At 52.6% G+C, this 20,782-nt stretch overlaps 1 protein-coding gene across 1 annotated transcript in view; it reads right to left on the reverse strand.

The window, feature by feature from the left end:
• CAPN5 (calpain 5) overlaps window positions 1-15,249 on the reverse strand; it is a 91,881-nt gene extending 76,632 nt beyond the window's left edge. Inside the window, exon 1 of the mRNA XM_054164799.1 lies at window positions 15,155-15,249. The gene's annotated coding sequence lies outside the window, so the exon portion shown is untranslated. The remainder of the gene's footprint in view (window positions 1-15,154) is intronic.
• Window positions 15,250-20,782: the final 5,533 nt, after the last annotated feature.

Here is a 20,782-nt window from a genome sequence, read left to right on the forward strand (position 1 = left end):
CTCCTCCCCCAGCCTGTATTGATAGTGAGGATTGTTCCAGCCCAGCTGCAGAACACTGCAGTTACATCCTTGGATGCCTGTCTCCTGCAGGAACCAGCCAGGTGTGGCAGTTGCATCCTTGGATGCCTGTCTCCTGCAGGAACCAGCCAGGTGTGGCAGTTGCATCCTTGGATGCCTGTCTCCTGCAGGAACCAGCCAGGTGTGGCAGTTGCATCCTTGGATGCCTGTCTCCTGCAGGAACCAGCCAGGTGTGATAGCCAGGAGTTCCCTTACACTTGGATAACTCACACCAGGAATGACTTTGGCCTGGGGAGTTCCTCATTCCTTGCAGATGAGTCACTGTTTGCAAACAGAATCATAGAATCACTGAATTGTTTAGGTTAGAAAAGACCTCTAAGATAAAGTCCTACCATCAAGGAGCTGCAGGAAGGAAGGGCAGCCCTGCTCTCTATTATCCCTGCGTTGGTGGCAAGCTCTGCCTGGCCAGAGTGTTGCACACCAAATGTGTTTGTGACACCAGCCAGACAAGTCCTTCTGCTCCACACAGAAGTTGTGGTCAGATGGGACCAGGGCATATGCCTGAAGGCATCCTGGCACAGGCAGCAGTAAGAAGCTCAAAGCAAAGCTGGTGGCAGCATAACCCCCAGTGGATCAGTAAATGTAGGAGGCTGAGCAGACACAGGACTGGCAGGACACAACAAAAGATAGCAGAAGGATAGACCCAAAAGCAGTGGGAAAAGGAAGGTTGTAACATGGCACCAGGCAGCCTGCCTTGGCTGAGGGTAGCAGAGAGCAGCTGATGATAGTCACCACTCAGGGTCCAGTTCATCCCAACCCACTCCTGGGTTTTGGGGAGAACAGAGAGCTCAGATCTGGGTACCCCTCAGAGCATCCTCAGGTGCTGTTCAAGCCCTAAGTCAACCTTACTGTGGCAGACACAAGTTATATCAAGATACAAGGCTTGTTCTCCAGGCCACTGCAGGGTTAAAAACTTTCCTGGATCAGCATAGGTTGCAGGACAAGCACCACAAGGTGAATTAATGAGCTCTGCCAGTGCCCAGCCCCTGGAGACAGCCATTGCTTGGCTAACCTCCACACATCAGCACCCTGACCATGACCCTGGTTAATGATTGCAGGGAGCAGCACAGAGCACCAGCAACAAGGAAGCACTCAGGTATCACAGAAACTTTCAGGCTGGAAAAGACTCTCAGGATCACCAAGTCCAACCCACAACCCTACTCCACAGGGGTCACCCCTAAACCACATCCCCAATCACCACATCCAAACCATCCTGAAACATATTCAAGGTTGGAGACTCAACCACCTCCCTGCCCAGCACATTCCAATGCCTGATCACTCTTGCTGGGAACAAATGTTTCCTACTGTCCAGTCTAAACCTAGCCAGTGGCAGCTTGAGGCCATTCCCTCTTGTGTCACTCTTTATCTGTGAGAAGAGCCCAGCAGCAGCCTCTCCACAATGGCCTTTCAGGTAGTTGTAGACAGCAATGAGGTCTCCCTCCAGCCTTCTCTGTTCCAAACTAACCATCCCCAGCTCCTTCAGTTGCTCTCCATAAGATTTATCTGCTCTCCTCCAGATTTATTCACAGCTTCCTTGCCCTCCTCTGCACTGGCTCCAGCACCTCCACATCTCTCTTGTACTGAGGTGCTCAAAACAACACTCGAGGTGTGGCGTCACCAGAGCTGAGCACAAGGGGACAAGGAGCTCGCTCAGGAGCCCTGGAGCTTCCAAACAACCAACTTCCTAACAACAAAACCCATCTCCAGGGCTCCCCTGGGTTTATAAATTGCAGCCAGAGCCAGAATGGAGTAGTGCAGTGACATGGGGCTGGTATCATCTACCAAGGCCTAAGTTCAAAGATGGCATGGCTTACACAGAGCAGGCTGTCAGCCTAGGAAGAGTAGAGCTGAGCATGCAGAATCCAGCCACCTCCATCTGTGACTGTCCAGCCACGTGGACTTTCCCTGGGCTGCCTGGGGAGGTGGTGGAGTCACCATCATTGGAGGTGTTCAGGAGGAGACTTGACGGGGTGCTTGGTTGCATGGTCTAGTTGATTAGGATGATAGGTTGGATGCAATGATCTTGAAGGTCTCTTCCAACCTGGTTTATTCTGTTCTGTTCTATTCTATCCCAAGAGGGTTGTCACCCTACATGTGCATCACATTCAACACAGACCCCTCGCCCCCATGGGGTTACAGGAGCCCTTCCCAGCATCCATTCTGATCACTTCTTTGGTTTTTTTTTCCATTCTAATTAAGAATTAATCATTATGTTTTGAAATTATGCTATCTTTGTAGGTCTGGACCAAAGGCGTTGCTATTATTTATTCAGGGCTTCCAAGTGAATGTCTGGACCAGCTCCTTTTCATTCTGGTCACACTGACTCCACTGGAAGTCTTGCACCACATCAGTACACTCATGCTGGTTCTCTTGCCAGCTGGGTAAAAACATTATGGTCTAAAGCCAGGCTTGGACCTCTGTGGCTGGAGGGAAGGACAGAAGAGTCACAGGGCATTGCTTGAAGAGGAATCATAACATCAACCAGGTTGGAAAAGACCTCGGAGATCATCAAGTCCAACCTCTTACCTAATACCTAACACCTCCTGTGGCTCCCAGTGCCACATCCAATCCTTTTTTGAGCACCTCCAGGGATGGTGACTCCACCACCTCCCTGGGCAGCACATCCCAACGGCAAATTACTCTTTCTGGGAAGAACTTGCTCCTCACCTGCAGCCTAAACTTCCCCTGGTGCAGCTTGAGACTGTGTCCTCTTGTTCTGGTGCTGGTTGCATGGGAGAAGAGACCAACCCCCACCTGGCTACAACCTCCTTTCAGGTAGTTGTGGACAGTAATAAGGTCTCCCCTGAGCCTCCTCTTCTCCAGGCTAAACAACCCCAGCTCCCTCAGCCTCTCCTCACAGGGCTGTGCTCAAGGCCTCTCCCCAGCCTCGTTGCCCTTCTCTGGACACGTTCAAGTGTCTCAATGTCCTTCCTAAACTGAGGGGCCCAGAACTGGACACAGGACTCAAGGTGTGGCCCAACAAGTGCTGAGTACAGGGCAGGATGTCTTCCCTGCTCCTGCTGGCCACACTATTCCTGATGCAGGCCAGGATGCCATTGGCCTTCTTGGCCACCTGGGCACACTGCTGGCTCATGTTCAGCCTACTGTCAACCAGTACCCCCAGGTGCCTTTCTGTCTGGCTGCTCTCCAGCCACTCTGACCCCAGAAGTAGCTTAGAGAGCCCTTCTCTTGAGCACTACACATCTCAGAGATGCTTCCTGAAGAGGTTTGGGTAGCCACAAATTCATTCAGGAAACTTATCTATAGCACAGAGGAAATGCAGCACGTCTCCATGCAAATGTTCTGCCTTCAGTAGCTGCTGCAGCCTCTGGGATAATTAAAGCAATTGAACTTCAGAAGATGCAGAGACACGTGTCTGAGGAGCAGGAGAGATAACAGGGCTGCAGCTCCTCTGTAGGAGACTAAATCAAGGAAGCTGGATCCTACAGAATCATCCCTCCCAGATTAGCTGGGCTCTTTGTCCCTTTGGATGATCCAAAGCATCCTTCCTGCTGCTTCAGCCCAGATCATAACTCCAATGACGTCCCCAGGGCTATGACTTTCCTCTCTGTCCCTCACCTTTAACCCCTGGTGAATCACAGAACCACAGAATTTCAGGGGCTGGAAGGGACCTCTAAAGATCATTTAGTCCAACCCCCCTGCCAGAGATCACACAGGAATGCATCCAGGTGGGTTTTGAGTATCTCCAGAGAGGGAGACTCCACAACCCCCCCTGGGCAGCCTGCTCCAGTGCTCTGTCACCCTCACAGAGAAAATTGTTTTCCTCATATTTACATGAAACTTTCTATGCCTCAACCTGCAAGCTCCATCCCCTTAGACACCTGCAGGTACAACTAAGTCCTTCAGGTCTTCAGGCCATGCCAGGAGTCCTTGACCTGCTCCAGTTCAGACCAAGTGGGATCCAAACATCATCTGCAATTTCAGGCAGTGAGGGCTCACCACTGCTTCTGACACTGGGCTCCACACCTCAGGCTTTGCCCCAGCCCTCCAGCTCCTGGCTCCAAGTCAGGACTCAAACCTCTGCCAAGACAACATCTCCAGCTTTGGCTAATACACAAAATTTTAGTGTTTTCTCTTTGCCTGACCTAGACCTGAATAAAAGCACTGAGGCACTCTGCTCCTTGCCTTCTTCCAACTGTGATCCTCCACTTTCAGTTTCCTCCTTTCACCCCCTTCCTGAGCTCCACATCCTAAAACTCCCAAAGCCACGTGAGCAAATATCCAGGCCACACCTGGGTACTGCCAGACTTCAGGAGAGCATTCCCCTTGTCTGCAAAACCAGGGAATCAGGCTTGGAAAATCAAAGATCTGCTATTTTTGGGGGTTTAGCTCATTTTCCCTCCCTGCCTTTAATGAGCTCTTCTTTCTGTCTCTCTTCTCAAAGCACTGCAGTCAGTTTTAAAGGCTTGTGGCAGTTCAAGTTGCTGGTGCTTTTGAAGAGGGAAGGCTCTCTTGGGGTGGATTGGACCACCTCAGACTTGTAAGAACTATTAGAAATCTTTGTTACTGGCTTCACCCTGCTCTTGCAAGCTCAAAGGTCTGAACCTAAGCTCCTGATGGCCAGGATTGAGCTCTCTTACCATGGAGATGCTTCCAGCTCTTTGTGCCTAGCAGAATCACAGAACATTTAGGGTTGGGAGGGACCTTGAAAGGCCATCTAGTCCCACCCCCCTGCCAGAGAAGGATCACATAGAGCTGGTCATCAAGACAGGGACCTCCACAATGTGGAGGAGATATTCATGCAGCACACACCATGGCCTCTTGCAGGAGGCCATGCTCTGGTGCAGTGCCCACCTGTGTTCACTTTTGCTTCTCAGCATTCCCATCATGGGAGCAGCTGTCAGGATGTGATGCATCTCCACATCTCCAGAAACCAAGGCAGGACCTCTGCACCCATCTTGTTCCACACAGTCCTCTGAGGCCTTTCCTGCAGAGGAAGACCCTGGCCTTTGCTAGCCCTTCCTTAACATCCTAAGCTATGCTTTCGGGCAGGCTGCCCAGGTCAAACACACACATCTCCAAAGCCACGAGCACAGAGACCAAAACCCTGCTCCTCATGCTGGAGCTCCAGCCTCAGGAGGTTAGAGGCAAAAAATCCCAAATCCTTGCTCCTCTGAGAGCATTCATTGCCCTGTGGCACTCACTCTCCTTCCCCTAAGAGACATCTCCCATATGCTCCTTCCCTACAGCATCACAGTAGACTTCACACAGACAGGATAAAGAAGCAGCCACCCAGGCAGGTCAAGAGATTGCTTCCCAAGGAGGTTTTTCTCTTATTTTGAAGAGCACTTCCCTTGCTGCAGCCCAGCATGGCTGGTGCTTGCTCCTGCTGCCATGGCTGGCAGCCAGATCCATCGCCCCTGCTCTCATCCCAGTGAAAAACCTCTGTCACCACTCTGAGGTGGGTCTGCAAACTCTGCACCAAGCTGGAGCGGCCACCAGTTTGCCTGCTGGGCAAGGATCAGCCCAAGGATCAGTGCTGGGCCCCATGCTCTTTAACATCTTTATTGATGATCTGGATGAGGGCATCGAGTCCATCATCAGTAAATTTTCTCACAACACCAAGCTGGGGGCAGGAGTTGATCTGCTGGAGGGTAGAGAGGCTCTGCAGAGGGACCTCGACAGGCTGGGCAGTTGGGCAGAGTCCAACGGCATGAGATTTAACACATCCAAGTGCCGGGTTCTGCACATTGGCCACAGCAACCCCATGCAGAGCTACAGGCTGGGGTCAGAGTGGCTGGAGAGCAGCCAGGCAGAGAGGGACCTGGGGGTGCTGGTCGATGGTAGGCTGAACATGAGCCTGCAGTGTGCTCAGGCAGCCAAGAGGGCCAATGGCATCCTGGCCTGCATCAGGAACAGTGTGGCCAGCAGGAGCAGGGAGGTCATTCTGCCCCTGTACACTGCACTGGTTAGGCCACACCTTGAGTCCTGTGTCCAGTTCTGGGCCCCTCAGTTTAGGAAGGAGGTTGACTTGCTGGAACGAGTCCAGAGAAGGGCAACAAAGTTGGTGAGGGGTTTGGAACACAGCCCTGTGAGGAGAGGCTGAGGGAGCTGGGGTTGCTTAGCCTGGAGAAGAGGAGACTCAGGGGTGACCTTATTGCTCTCTACAACTACCTGAAGGGAGGTTGTAGACAGGCAGAGGCTGGTCTCTTCTCCCAGGCAGCCAGCACCAGAACAAGAGGACACAGTCTCAGGCTGTGCCAGGGGAGGTTTAGGCTGGAGGTTAGGAGGAAGTTCTACACAGAGAGAGTGATTGCCCATTGGAATGGGCTGCCTGGGGAGGTGGTGGAGTCACCATCACTGGAGGTGTTCAGGAGGAGACTTGATGGGGTGCTTGGTGCCATGGGTTAGTTGTTTAGGTGGTGTTGGATTGGTTGATGGGTTGGATGCGATGATCTTGAAGGTCTCTTCCAACCTGGTTTATTCTATGTATTCTAGGTTATTGAGAGCAGCCCTGTGGAGAAGGACTTGGGGGGTGCTGGTGGATGAAAAGCTGGACAAGAAATGGCACCAAGTGCTCCAAGCCCAGAAGCCAGCTGTGTCCTGGGCTGCATCCCCAGCAGTGTGAGCAGCAGATGGAGGGAGGGGATTCTGCCCTTTTACTCTGCTGAGATCCCACCAGCACTGCTGGGGCCAGCTCTGGAGTCCTCAGCTCAGGAGAGACATGGACCTGTTGGAGTGGATCCAGAGGAGGTCACAAAGATGATCAGAGGGCTGGAACTCCTCTGCTGTGAGGCCAGGCTGAGAGAGTCAGGGTTGTTCAGCCTGGAGAAGAGAAGGCTCTGGGGAGACCTTGTGGCCTTTCAGTACTTAAAGGGGGCCTGTATAAAAGATGAGGACAGACATTTTAGCAGGGCCTGTTGTGACAGGACAAAGGGTGATGGTTTTAGACTAAAAAGGGGAGACTCAGATGAGACAGAAAGAAGAAATTATTTCCAGTGAGGGTGGGGAAACACGGGGCTAGGTTGCCTAGAGGGGTGGTAGAAGCTCTGTGCCTGGAAACATTCCAGGTCAGGTTGGATGGGGCTCTGAGCAGCCTGCTCTAGTTGAAGGTGTTGGGTTGGAGCACCTCTCCTATGAAGACAGGTTGAAAGAGTTGAGGTTGTTCATTTTGGAGAAGAGAAGGCTCTGAGGAGACCTTATGGTGGCCTTCCAGCATCTGAAGGGGGCTACAAGAAAGCTGGGGAGGGACTCTAGGGTGCTGGGTAGTGATAGGCCTAGGGGGAATGGATCCAAGCTAGAGGAGGGGACACTCAGGTTGGATGCTAAGAAGAAATTCTTCCCCATGAGGGTGGTGAGAGACTGGATCAGGTTGCCCGGGGAGGTGGTGGAAGCCCCATCCCTAGCTGGGAACCTGATCTAGTGTGAGGTGTCCCTGCTGATGCAGGGGGATTGGAAATAGATGATCCTTGGGGTCCCTTCCAATCCTGACAATTCTGTGATTCTGTGTCCCTGCTCACTGCAGGGAGGTTGGACCAGGTGAGCTGTCAAGGTCTCTTCCAACACAAATCTTTCTATGACTATGACTACCACAGGGCTCTGGAGTAGAGGTTAAGGCTCTTCCTCCTCTCCAGACAAGCATCCTGCTGGAGGTCCTTGCTCCATATCTCCATAGATACCAGGCTGCAGTAGCTGTGAGCTGGAGCAGTGACTCACAGGGTTCGTACAAGACCTACCCCACGCCACAGAAAAGAGTTTCACTTCCTTGCATGGGACAGAAACCTGCTGCAGCCCTGGCCACAACCCCATGTTAGCTGCAATAAATCACTGCTCTCCTGCTCCTGCAGGAAGCCCTGCTGGGCAGCCAAAGCAAGGCTGGCTGGGCAAGCAGCCAGCAAGCACCATTCCCATCCAACACCCACGCAGCAGCGGGTGGCCTGGCTGCTTGCAAAAGCAGAGCTTGCAGCTGCATCTCTTATTAAAGCAAGATTTCCCCTTGCTCCACAGAGAAATCACCTCCCTTAATCATCCTGGAGCAATCCTTACAGCACCTACACATGCTCAGACAACTGGTAGGACCAGCTCTGCAAGGCTTTTTGGAGCAGCAAGTGTGCAAACACTTTGGAGGTAAGCTCCTGCTCAGCAAGGTGTGGCTTGCAAGAAATAAAGCACATCAACCCCAAGCTCTGAACAGCAACGGCGCTCCCCCCTTCTCTACAAAGAGGCTGAGGGCAATGGGGGAACAGCTCAGGATGGGCTAGATGCAGCCAGGACCACTTGTACAATGCACCAGCACGCTGAGGAGCCTCAAACAAGTAGAAATGCAACCTAAGCTAGGCTGAAGGGTGCTCGCAGAAGGGAGAGAGGTGAGGGTTGGTCTCTTCTCCCAAGCAACCAGGGACAGAACAAGAAGACACAGTCTCAAGCTGTGCCAGGGGAGGTTTAGGCTGGATGTTAGGAAGAAATTCTTCCCAGAAAGAGAGATTGGTCATTGGAATGTGCTGCCCAGGGAGGTGGTGGAGTCACCATCACTGGAGGTGTTTAAAAAGAGCCTGGATGAGGCACTTGGTGCCATGGTTTGGTTGATTACATGATGTTGGGTGATAGGTTGGACTTGATGATCTCAAAGGCCTTTTCCAACCTGGTTAATTCTGTATTCCTCATCCATGGAATTCCCTGTGTGAATCACCTGGAGCCAGAACAAAAACTCAGCAGCCACATCAAAAATACAGTGTGTGTGGAGGGGAAAGCATTATGGGGGGGAAAGTGTCCTGGTTTAAGGGAAGGCCAGGTAGCAGCAGAGCTGGAGCCTTGCCCTTTTACACCTGATGATTAGAAAGGCCTGCTGCCTGTCTTGTACCTCTGTAGAAATAAATATTCCATGTTCCCTTCCTTGATGGGACTACTGTAGCCCTGCCATGGGTTGCTGCAGTTGTGTTTGATTAGTTATGGACAGATGACATCATCAGCCTGGAAGGAACAAACCAGGCTTGCAGCCTCCCTCATCCAAGGATGAGCTCCAGCCAGCCAGAGAGGCACTGTGGCCATTAAGCTAAGGAGGTCCTTGCATGGTGGAGAGAAGAATCCCTTTGCCATGCATCATTTTACAGCAGGAGTAGGGAGGTGACTGTCCCCTTGTACTAGGCTCTGCTGAGGCCTCACCTTGAGTACTGTGTCCAGTTTTGGGCACCTCAATACAAGAGAGATGTGGAGGTGCTGGAGCCAGTGCAGAGGAGGGTAAGGAAGCTGGGGAAGGGCCTAGAGAATAAATGTTGTGAAGAGTGACTTGAAGGAGCTGGGGATGGTTAGTTGGGAAAAGAGGAGGCTGAGAGGAGACCTCATTGCTGTCTACAACTACCTGAAAGGACATTGTGGAGAGGCTGCTGCTGGTCTCTTCTCACAGGTCATTAGTGATAGAACAAGAGGGAATGGCCTCAAGCTGCCACTGGGTAGGTTTAGACTGGACAGTAGGAAAAAAAATCCCCTCAAGAGTGGTCAGGCACTGGAATGTGCTGGGCAGGGAGGTGGTTGAGTCCCCAACCCTGGATGTGTTTAAAGGTGGTTTGGAGATGTGGTTTAGGGGTGAGCCTTGTAGAGTAGGGTTGTGGGCTGGACTTGGTGATCCTGAGGGTCTTTTCCAGCCTGAATGTTCCTGTGATTTCAGAGCTCCCCATGAGGGTTGTGCAGCCTCCCAGCATTAAGGCGGTTGGGATGCTTCAGAGTCCCTTCCCCCTTTAACCTACATTCATGACCGACTTGAAACGACAGAACATGAGGGAGCTGAGAGGATGCTCAGCTGGCTGGTGGGAGGACTAAAACTGGTCATTTTTTGCACAAGGGCAAACCAAGGTGCAGGGAGCACACTTCTGGGCTGGGAGAGTCTTTTAAGGTAAAATGCGTCAGAACCTTATTGAATTGGGACATAACCCTGGAGCACATGAAAGCTGCCTACGGCAGGGGGTGAGGAGCTCAGTCCACCCCCTTCTGAAGGGCTGGAGCAGGCCCAAAGGAGCTGGATCTCTGACCTACATGCTGCAAAGCCAGAGGGCTCCCCACACGGCTTTGCAGGGCATCATCAGTCACACCTCCAGCCCAGGACAGTCCCCAAGGCATGAAGAGCTGCAGTACTGGCTGGAAGCTAATACGTTGTGCAGAAAAGCAAAAAGCTGTTGAAGCTTCAGGTGAACCTGCTTTGGCATGGGGGTTGGACTCAATCTCCAGAGCTCCCTCCCAACCCCTACTGTTCTGTGAGTCTGTGAAGCCTCCCCTGACCCAGACCACAGAGAAGGATCTGGAGGTGCTGGAGCGTGTCCAGAGAAAGGCCACAAGGATGAGCAGAGGGCTGGAGCTGCTCTGCTATGATGACAGGCTGAGAGAGTTCAGGCTGTTCAGTCTGGAGAAGACAAGGCTCCGAGGACAACTTATTGTGACCTTCCAGTATCTGAAGGGGGCTACAAGAAAGCTGGGGAGGGACTTTTTAGGGTGTCAGGGAGTGATAGGACTGGGGGGAACAGAGCAAAACTAGAAATGGATAGGTTCAGATTGGATGTTAGGAAGAAATTTTTCCCCATGAGGGTGGTGAGACACTGGCACAGGTTGCCCAGGGAGGTGGTGGAAGCCTCATCTCTGGAGGTTTTAAAGGCCAGGCTGGATGTGGCTGTGAGCAGCCTGATGTAGTGTGAGGCGTCCCTGCCCATGGCAGGAGGTTGGAACTGGATGATCCTTGAGGTCCTTTCTAACCAAAACAATCCTATGATTTACACACACACACACACACAGAGTGAGTGAAAAGCCTCAGTGGCAACCATTCCTATCTCCACCATGACCTCAAGAAGTTACCCCCAGTGCTGAGGCACTTATCCTACAGGATAAGCCCGCTCAGCAGGAACAACCCATGGATGAAAAGGCTCCACGGCACGACGTAGGGAGCTAAGAGCAGGGGAAGGGTTAATGCTGCAGCCAGAAAGATGCTGGACTGGTGAAAAAAATAGCAGCCCCCATGAAGCTAATGGGTCTGTGTCCATTTTCTGCAGTGTCTGGAGCCTGCCCCTTTCTCCCTGGGTAATCAACTGGAAGTGAGCAGAGCTGGAGTAATCACCGCACCTCATTCCCCAGCCCTGATGCTGCCTGCAGGGCCAGGAGAGAGGTGCACTGCCTGGTCCAAAGCAGGTCACCACAAGCCTGACATTGAGCATTTGTCCTCCAGCAGCTGCTCAGAAGAGCAGGTGAAGGCTCAGGCATGGAGATAGCAGCAAAACAGGACCCAAGCGTGCCCCCCCGATGTGCCCCGAGACGAGGGTCTCTCCACAGGCTGAGACCCTCCTGCTGCTGTGGAAGAGGTTTCACCTCTGGCCATCACAGAGAAAAAGAGTTGATACTGCCAGAGACTACAGAGGAGGAGGAAGGAGAGTGCCCAATCCCAGCCCTCCAGGCACAGCTGCATCCTTCTCTTTCTCCATGTATTTAACCTGCTGCTGCCCTGCTCAGAGTGTTAGGAGTGAGGTCTTGGCACATCTGGACTGGCCAACATTACCCAGGAATGACTGCAGAAGCCTGAGCAGATTCATAGGATGCAGCCCTTCCCAGTGTCATCACAGCCCAGCACAAACACCATCTAAATCTCCTCTTGAGATCAGAGCCAAAGCCTTCTTAAAGCTTTGTTATTAATCTGTGCGGGGACCAGGGAAGGGAGGGATAGATTAGAGGGCTCTGTGTGTGTGTGTTTGTTTTGGGGCTTTTTTTCTGAGGCATAATCAAAGACAAAGAAACCATCTCAGTGACATGGCTGGGCTTCATCTGCTTCATGCCTGGTCTGGTCCTGCATCAGGCGGATGGTGAGACCTGCTCAGCGAACACAGCCCTTCCTAAAGGAGATACCACTACAGAATGGCTGGACCAGAGAGTCCTAGCACCCAACCTCCCCAACCCCCAAGTCATCTTTATACCACACTCAAGCACCTCAGAGGAGAGATGATGTGCCCTAGCCCTCATTCTCCTACCCTCCTCCAATGAAGTGCAGATGCAGAGCCCCTAGATAAGCCTCCCAAGCTAAACTGAATGAATTCACCCCCATTCTCCCCCCCCCCCACACACACACATCAGCACTGTCTTCCAGTTCAAATAGCTCTTCTGCCTCCCTGGTGTCCACCCCTTGGATGTATTTATAGGCACATCTCTTCTCTTTGTTTCTTTGGGTTTTTATAGCTTCCCATTTAACAGCTCTCCATCCCTCTGATCAGCCTCGCAGCCCTGTTTCCCTGCACCTGCTATGGGCTGACTTAATCCCTCTCAAGCACCAGCTCTCACAGCCTGGTCCTTCCATGTTAACTCTTCCATCCCCTAGTCCCACCAACACCCTTTGCCTAGTCTCTCTCCTCTGCAACCCTCCCAGAAGCACCTGGGGACCCCCAGCCTTGGCCACACTAACATGATTCGACTTCCAAAGGTAGCACAAAGCCCCACTGCACAGCCTGGCACATGTCCTAGGGGACATCTCCACGCCCTGCAACTCATCCTTGTGGTCAGCCAGTTCCCTCTAGCAGAGCATCTCCTCCACCCTGTAAAGACAGTGCCTCTGAGCTTGGTTTTGCAGGCAAGGCTTGGCAGGGAAAAATGAGAACGAGCTCAGATCTTCCCTTAAAGGCTTTAAGCAGATTTTAGCTCTCCTGCATGGGGTTGATGTATCTGGAGGTGCCCTTTCCCACCTCCCCCAGGAGGAGCCTTTTCCACTGACACTCCCACAGGCACTAAGTGTGTAAAGCCCAGGCAAGTTCAGATAAAAGACATCTCTGGCATCCCCTTTGCCTAAAACTGAGATGACAGCTGCAGGTCAGTCCAGCACAGTCACCTTTGGTACCAGTGGTAGGTTTCCACCTCCTTCCACCCTGGGGGCTTGAGGGTGCCCATCTCCATGGGCATTCATCGGCAGCTGAAAGAGCTCCCTTGAACAGAGAAGGTAGGAAGCAGACAGCAGCTGAGCAGGGATCTTGCTGGGCTTCAGGCCATGTCAAGGCCCCACCTAAGTCATTTCTTGCCAGAACAGGCAAGGATGGGATGCTGGTGGCAGAGAGAAGGGTGGGACTTGGCTCTGCCACAAACCTCCTAAGTGCCTTGGTCACACCACTTTGCCCCTTTATGTGTGTCACCACTTTGCAGAGAGGATCAGTGCTTCTGAGTGTCACATGGGGTATCCCTAGGACGTGACAAAGGGGTTTGACTTCTACTCTGAGCTGCTACAGCACTCCCCAGATCCTGCTTTGCCTTTCACTGATGCCTTGATCCTCAGTTCTGCTGCCAGTGAGAAAGTTCTTCCCAACCAATTCTGGCACGTGGCTCCTGGCAGGCACCAGACACTGAGCAAGGCACCAACACAGCAGTGTTTGTACACACACACCCCTCACCAGGGGGGGAATTTTGCCTCACATCCAACTCCCAGGGGTGGAAGGTCTCCCAAAAAGCATCCCTCAGTCCCTCTTGGGTAGGACAACCCTCCTGCTTGGTTCATGGGCTGGGGCTAAGCCCCAGGAGGTTCATGTTTATGAATTACTTAAATAAATAGGAGGCAGCTGATGTTCCAGGAAGGGCAGAGAGGAAATAGATCACACCAGGAGGGATGTGCCTGTGGATGTTGCTCGGAGCAGAAGCTAAGTAAGAAGCACCCAGATCAGGTGCTGCTCCTCCCTCCATGCCTGGCTCTGCTGCTTCCCCCACCCCAGTCCTTGCAGCCCCAAGGATGCTCCCAGCAGGTGATACCTTCTCTCACCTACATCCCTAAACTTGTCCCCCTTCAATTCCTTGCTGCCCAGAGCAGTGTGGCCAGACAGGTTCCCCGCATCTGTCTTGGGCTACTTCTATCCACGTGTTGAGTGAGAGGTGGGAGATGCAGCTACAGGGTCCCTGCCTTGCCCTCACAATAGCACAACAGCAGCTCAGCACACCTGGACCCCAGGCTGAGCCTGGGAGGGTGACCTGAGCCCTCCTCACTCCCCTCCCCAAGATATGAGAATGGATGGAGATGGAAGGTGTCCCAGCGACGGGCTGCAGCATAGTCCTTGCTGGCTGCAGCAAGAAAAGCAGCTGAGGATTGAAGAGCCCTCAGCTACCCACCACGCTCACTGCCTGGCTTGCCTCTCTGTTTGCCACATCTGTTCATGCTCTCCACCAAAGCTCAGAGCTCACACAGCATCCAGGCAGGCATTGAACGGGAATAAATATTAGGGAATAAAACCAAGCATCGAACCCGAGTGGATCTGCAGGGCCCAGGCAAGCAGCTCATGCTCTGCTGGCAGCTACCAGAGTGGGAGGTAAGAGATGGAGGACCACTTCTGGTGGGACACCCTCTGCTAGAAAGCAGCAGGCTGCTTTCTCAGCTCCAAAATAATATTTTCCAGGGCAGGAAGAAACAGTGAAAGGGATGCTGCTTCCCAGCCCCGGGGTATGGCAAATCCAGACTCCTATCCCTGCCTGGAAACACCAGAAGACATCAGCCTCCTGCACCTCAGCAGCAGCCACAGGAACAGGAGCCCTCTCTTGCCTTAACTTTCCATGCAACTTTCTAAGAGCCCTTTGGTTTATCCCAGAAATGAAGAAAGAAAAGATAAGGGGGGGAAAGGAACAAAGGACAACACTGAAGCCTGAGGATTTTTTTTTCCCGATGCAGAAATCCTCCTCCCCAGCCAGAGCCGAGGCCTCGCTGCTGAAAGTTTCTGCCCAGCTTGGCTCCGGTAGCAGAAACCAACCGGACCGGGAGCAGCTGTGGGGGTTTAACCATCCGGGCTGCGACTTCCAGATGCAGCAACCTCGAGCACCCACACTTCCAGCACCCCCCCAAGGCAGCTCTCACATCAGCGCTTCACTAAAGGCAAGGGCAGCAACATGCTCCACGCAAGGCAAAGCAGGGAGGGAGGTGGGTGCTTGCTTTGGGGTTGGTTTTTTTTGCCCCCAAATCCTCCGACGGATGCAGCTACCCCAAAGCCACAGGTGCCCTGAGCATCTCCCGTGGGGGTGACTGGACCCCAGGACAGGAAGCAGCGGTTTGGGGGGGGCGGGGGGGGGGGAAAGGGGGTGCAGAGACAAACCTCCCCCCCGTCTTCCCGAAGGCCGGAGCTCTCCTTACCTGCCCGGTGCCGGTAGCCAGTGCCCGGTGCCGGTGGCCGGTGCCGCCGCTCCGGGCGCGCCGCTGCCCGCAGCGCTTCGCCTGCCCCCAAGCACCGCCCCGACGGGGCGGGCAGCGCCTGCCGCGCCTGCGCCCGCCACCGGCTCCGGGAGCCGGCTCCGGGAAGCCCGAGAGGGACCCCGCGCCGCGAATGGCAACTGGCAGCGGGAACTGGCACCGCGGATGGCAACCAGAAACGGAAACTGGCACTGGGAATGGAATCCGGGACTGGGAATGGGGAGCGGTGCTGCGAATGGGACTGGGAACTGGCACGGAGAATGGGAATCGGTTGGACTTGATGATCTTGGAGGTCTCTTCCAACCTGGTTGATTCGGTGATTCTGTGATGCAGGGAACCGGCACTGGGAATGGGAACTGACACCCCTGGGAACTGGGGTCAACATTGGGAACTGGGAACGAGAACCGGTACCAAGGACTGGGATCTGGTACCAAGAATGGGAATTGGAATCAGGACCAGGACCTGGCACCGGGAATGGCAATTGATACCCTTAGGAACTGGGATTGGCACTGCCCGGGAGTGGGAAACAGGAGAAGCATTGGCTGGTGCAGGTCCGGGGGCTGTGCCTGAGACTTGGAACCAGTCTGGTGAACTGGGAATCCCACTGGGAACCAGGATCAGGGACTGGCATGGTCCAGGCACTGAGACCTGGCAAATGGGCCCAGCAGCAGCAACAGGGGCTGGCAGCACCCAGATGGGGAACTGGGGTTGCCCAAGGACCAGCATCACCAGCTGGGTACTGGGAAGTGGGACCAGCACCTGGATCCCCCAGGCTCTGCCATCAGCCACAGGGACCTCCTAGACCCTGGCTCTTCGACCAGTACAAGGACTAGCACTGCCCTGCCACCAGAGTCACTGAAGTATAGAATTGTTTAGGTTGGAGAAGACCTTTTAAGATCATCAAGTCCAAGCCACCTGTCATGGGCAGCTGTGATTTGTTGCTCTCCTTGACACAGCAGCTTTATTGGCAGCATCCAGGGTTTATTATAAAAGAGACCAAAAAGAGGTGGTGAGGGAATCACAGAACCCTCACAGAAGGGACCTCAAGGATCATATAGGTCCAAGCCCCCTGCCATGGGCAGGGACACCTCACACTAGAGCAGGTTGCTCAGAGCCACATCCAGCCTGGCCTTCAAAACCTGCAGGGATGAGGCTTCCACCACCTGCCTGGGCAATCAGGGAAGGACATTTAAAGAAAAATACTTGTACATTCCCAGGAAAAACTTTTCACACTCAAAGTTCTGGGTGATCAGACTCCTTCAGACAACAACACCCCAGGGCTAAGGGTTAGCTGCTGCCTGCCAGCCACAGAAGGCAGGCTTAAGGACATCTGCTTGTCACATTTGCAACAATGCAGTGAAATTTGGGTGATAAAATCAGATAGGAGGCTGTGCCTGGAGCAGAGTTGGTCTGGCACAAGCTGCTTTTCCCACCAAGATCATAGAATGGTCTGGGTTGGAAGGGACCTCCAAAGCTCATCCAGTCCAACCCCCTCTGCACTCAGCAGGGACATCCTCAACTAGGTCAGGTTCCCCAGAGCCCTGTCAAGCCTCACCTTCAATATCTCCAGGGATGGGACTCCAGCCACCTCCCTGGGCAACCTGTTCCAGTGTTCCACCACTCTCATGGTGCAGAACTTGTTCCTCACATCCAATCTAAATCTGCTCTGCTCTAGTTTGAAGCCATTACCCCTTGTCCTGTCCCTGCAGGTTTCTGTAAACAGTCTCTCTCCACCCTTCTTGTAGCCCCCTTCAGGTACTGGCAGGCTGCTGTTAGGTCTCCCTGAAGCCTCCTCATCTCCAGGCTGAACACCCCCAGCTCCCTCAGCCTGTTCTCACAGCAGAGGTGCTCCAACCCCCTGAGCATTTTGCAGGTGTCTCCTGCAGCTGTACGTGGTCCCCATGTGCCACGTGGGGGATTCACCTCCTCTGGGGTTGGGCATTTCTTCAGGTTTCCTATTTCCTGAAAGGCTTTTCATGGTAATTTGCTCTTAATTTTTTGCATTACTTACTTGATTCCTGCAGTACTTGTGTTACCATTATTTTCATTCATTTATCAAGTCAAGGAACAGGAAAGCAAAAATTCTGTAGTGCCGTGAATGGTTTCTTGGGCAGCAGAAGCCATTTTCCAACGGTGCCCTTCTCTTTCATTGCCTTTACCTTTCCCCATGGATCTCAGGGATCAAAACCAGGGCAGTGCAAGGTCTGGTTTCAGCCACCCCTCTCATCATAGAATGATTTGGGTTGGAGGGGACATTTAAAGGCCATCCAGGCCACACACCCCCCCCCCTGCAGTCAGCAGGGACATCTTTCACTAGAGCAGGTTGCTCACAGCCCTGTCCATCTTGACCTGGAATGTTTCCAGGGATGGGACATCTATCACCTCTCTGGGCAACCTAGGTCAGTGTCTCACCACCCTCAGGGGAAAAGCTTTCTTCCTTCTATCTAGTCCAAACCTCCCCTTGTTAGTGTAAAGCCATCACCCCTTGTCCAGTCAACAGCTTTGCTAAGAGTGTCCCCATCTTACTTATAAGCCTCTTTAAGTACTGAATGGTCACCAGAAGAGCTCTCCAGGCTGAACAGCCCCAACTCTCTCACTCTGTCCCCATATGGAGGGAATCTCAGTCCTCTGATCACCTTTGTGTTCTCATCTGGACCTGCCCCAACAGGTCCATAGTCACACATAACCTCCCCTCTGCTCTTTACCTTGCTAGCTTTTCATGGGAAGATCAATCCCTCAGCACTCTTAGCCCAGAGGGCCAACCATGTCCTGGGCTGCATCAAAAGACATGTGACCAGCAGGATGAGGAAGGTGATTCTTCCCTTCTGCTCTCACGAGACAACACCTGGAGCACTGAGTCCCTGACATAAGAAGAGCATTGAACTGTTGCAGCTGGTCCAGAGGAGGCCTCAAAGATGATCAGAGGGCTGGAGAACCTCACCTATGGGGACAAGCTGAAGAAGAGAAAGCTCAGGGGAGACTTTAGAGCAGCCTTCCAGTACCTGAAGGGGGCTACAGGAGAGCTGGGGAGGGACTTTTTACAAGGGCTTGTGATGACAAGATGAAGGCAATGGATTGAAGCTGGAAGAGGGGAGACATAGACTGGAGATTAGGAAGAAATTCTTTTCAGTCAGGGTGGTGAGACACTGGAACAGGCTGCCCAGGGAGGTGTTCAAGGCAAGGTTGGACAAGACTTTGAGCAACCTGGTGTAGCTGTCTAGAAGGTGTCCCTGCCCATGGTGAGGGGGGTTGGAACTAGGTGATTTATAAGGACCTTTCCAAATCAAACCATTCTATGATCTCTCAGGTCCACAGCTCTCACTCTGGTCCTGGCTCCATCTTCAATGCTCTCTTCCAGTCTAAACCCTGGTGTCATGTTTTCATTTGTCTTCAAGCAAGCTCCTTGCTGGTTGGCTTTTGTCTTGCTTAATAGCAGCTGGGCCATTAAAAAGCTGCCTGCTTTGTGACAGTGCAGCAGCAAGTGCTGATCCAGACAATTAAGTGAAGGATTTAATGGTGTGGATTTCCCAGCAGAGTTATCAATTAGCACGAGCTGTGTCCCGGCCGGATGCTGTGCAGATCGCGGTGTGGGCACATCCTCAACCATGGCTGATGTGTTCACCAGGGCACTGAGGCTGAGGGTATTTTTCATCAGGGCTTATGGTTTCCACCTTGCATTTAATGCAGAAACAGGGGGAAATAGGCCTGCTCAGAATCATAGAGTCATAGAATGCTAGGGTTTGGAAGGGACCTCCAGTGATCATGGAGCCCAACCCCCTTACCAGAGCAGGATCACACAGGCTAGTCTGCACAGGAATGCACCCAGGAGGGCTTTGAAAGTCTCCAGAGCAGACTCCACAACCTCCCTGGGCAGCCTGTTGCAGTGCTCTGGTGCCCACATAGTAAAGAAGTTTCTGCTGAGGATGAGCTGGAACTTCCTGTGTTCCAGTTTTACCTACTGGTTCTTTGTCCTATCACTGGGCACCCCCAAAAAGATCCTGGCACGTTCATCTTGGCACCCACCTCTCAGATATTTATAGATGTTGACAAGATCCCCTCCCCAAGAATCTTTGTATAAGGAGCATCACCAAATTGAGCCCTGAGGTGGCATTTCATAGAATCATAGAATTGTCAGGGCTGGGAGGGACACAGAACCACAGAAACAGCCAGGTTGGAAGAGACCTCCAAGATCATCAAGGCCAGCTAATCACCCAACCCTAACTAATCAACTAGATCATGGCACTAAGTGCCTCATCCAGTCTCTTCTTAAACACCTCCAGTGATGGTGACTCCACCACCTCCCTGGGCAGCCCATTCCAATGGCCAATCTCTCTTGCTGTGAAGAACTTCTCTCTGCCTAAACTTGCCCCTGCACAAATTGAGACTCTGGCCTCTTGCTCTGTTGCTGGTTGCCTTGGAGAAGAGACCCACCCCACCTGTCTGTAGAGATCATCCAGTTCCAACTCCCCTGCTATGGGCAGGGACACCTCACACTACATCAGGTTGCTCACAGCCACATCCAGCCTGGCCTTAAAAACCTCCAGGGATGAGGCTTCCACCACCTCCCTGGGCAACCTGTGCCAGTGTCTCACCACCCTCAGGGGGAAGAACTTCTTCCTAACATCCAGTCTGAATCTACCCATTTCTAGTTTTGCTCCATTACCCACAGTCTTATCACTCCCTGACACCCTAAAAAGTCCCTCCCCAGCTTTCTTGTAGGCCCCCTTCAGATACTGGAATGCCACAAGAAGGTCTCCTCACAGCCTTCTCTTCTCCATACTGAACAGCCCCAACTCCCTCAGTCTGTCTCCATAGGAGAGGAGCTCCAGCCCTCTGCTCATCCTCGTGACCCTTCTCTGGACACTTTCCAGCACATTCAGATCTTTCTTTGGAAGAGAGAAATCCCTGGCCCACTTCAGGGCTTCCACAGGATCTCCTTGAGCATCACCATGCTACCATTCAGTAGCCTCAAGTTCTCCATCACGGTCAAGGACAGCCATTTGGCTTCTTGTCCAAGAGCTACTTCTGCCAAAGAAGAAAAAAAGAAGAGAAAGAAATCCAAACCAAAACCAAGAGGAGCTGCTGGTTTCCCATTTTGTTAGCAACTGCTGGTCCTTTGGTCCAGATGACCCCCATCAATAAAAAGCTAAAGAACATCCTTCTCCTCCCACTGGTGATTGACTGTGACCTTGAACGACCTCGCTTCATTTAACTTTCCCAACCAGCTATTTTTGACAGCGAATCATTTAACATCCTTGTGACCCCAGCCTTGTCTCTCTCTCTCTCTCTCTCTCTCCTGCCAACTGGCTCTGCAGTTTAAATGAACAGCAATAAATAAATACATATCTGCAGAGGGACCTAAATGACTCCCATTACTGGAGCATCTGAAGGCCTGCTTAAATAAATCAAGTGAGGAGGAGATTATGCTGCAATCATGTGGAGATGGAGAGGCAAGAATACATTACTGGGACTCCAGAGCTTGTGGCCAGGGCAAACAACTTTGGAGAAGTCAAGAAAAATGAGGGTTCATTGAAGTGCAAATGGGTGACCAGAGGAACTGTAGGTTCCTTT

This window comes from Dryobates pubescens, chromosome 10 (assembly GCF_014839835.1).
Source record: "Dryobates pubescens isolate bDryPub1 chromosome 10, bDryPub1.pri, whole genome shotgun sequence".
Taxonomy (NCBI): Eukaryota; Metazoa; Chordata; class Aves; order Piciformes; family Picidae; genus Dryobates; species Dryobates pubescens.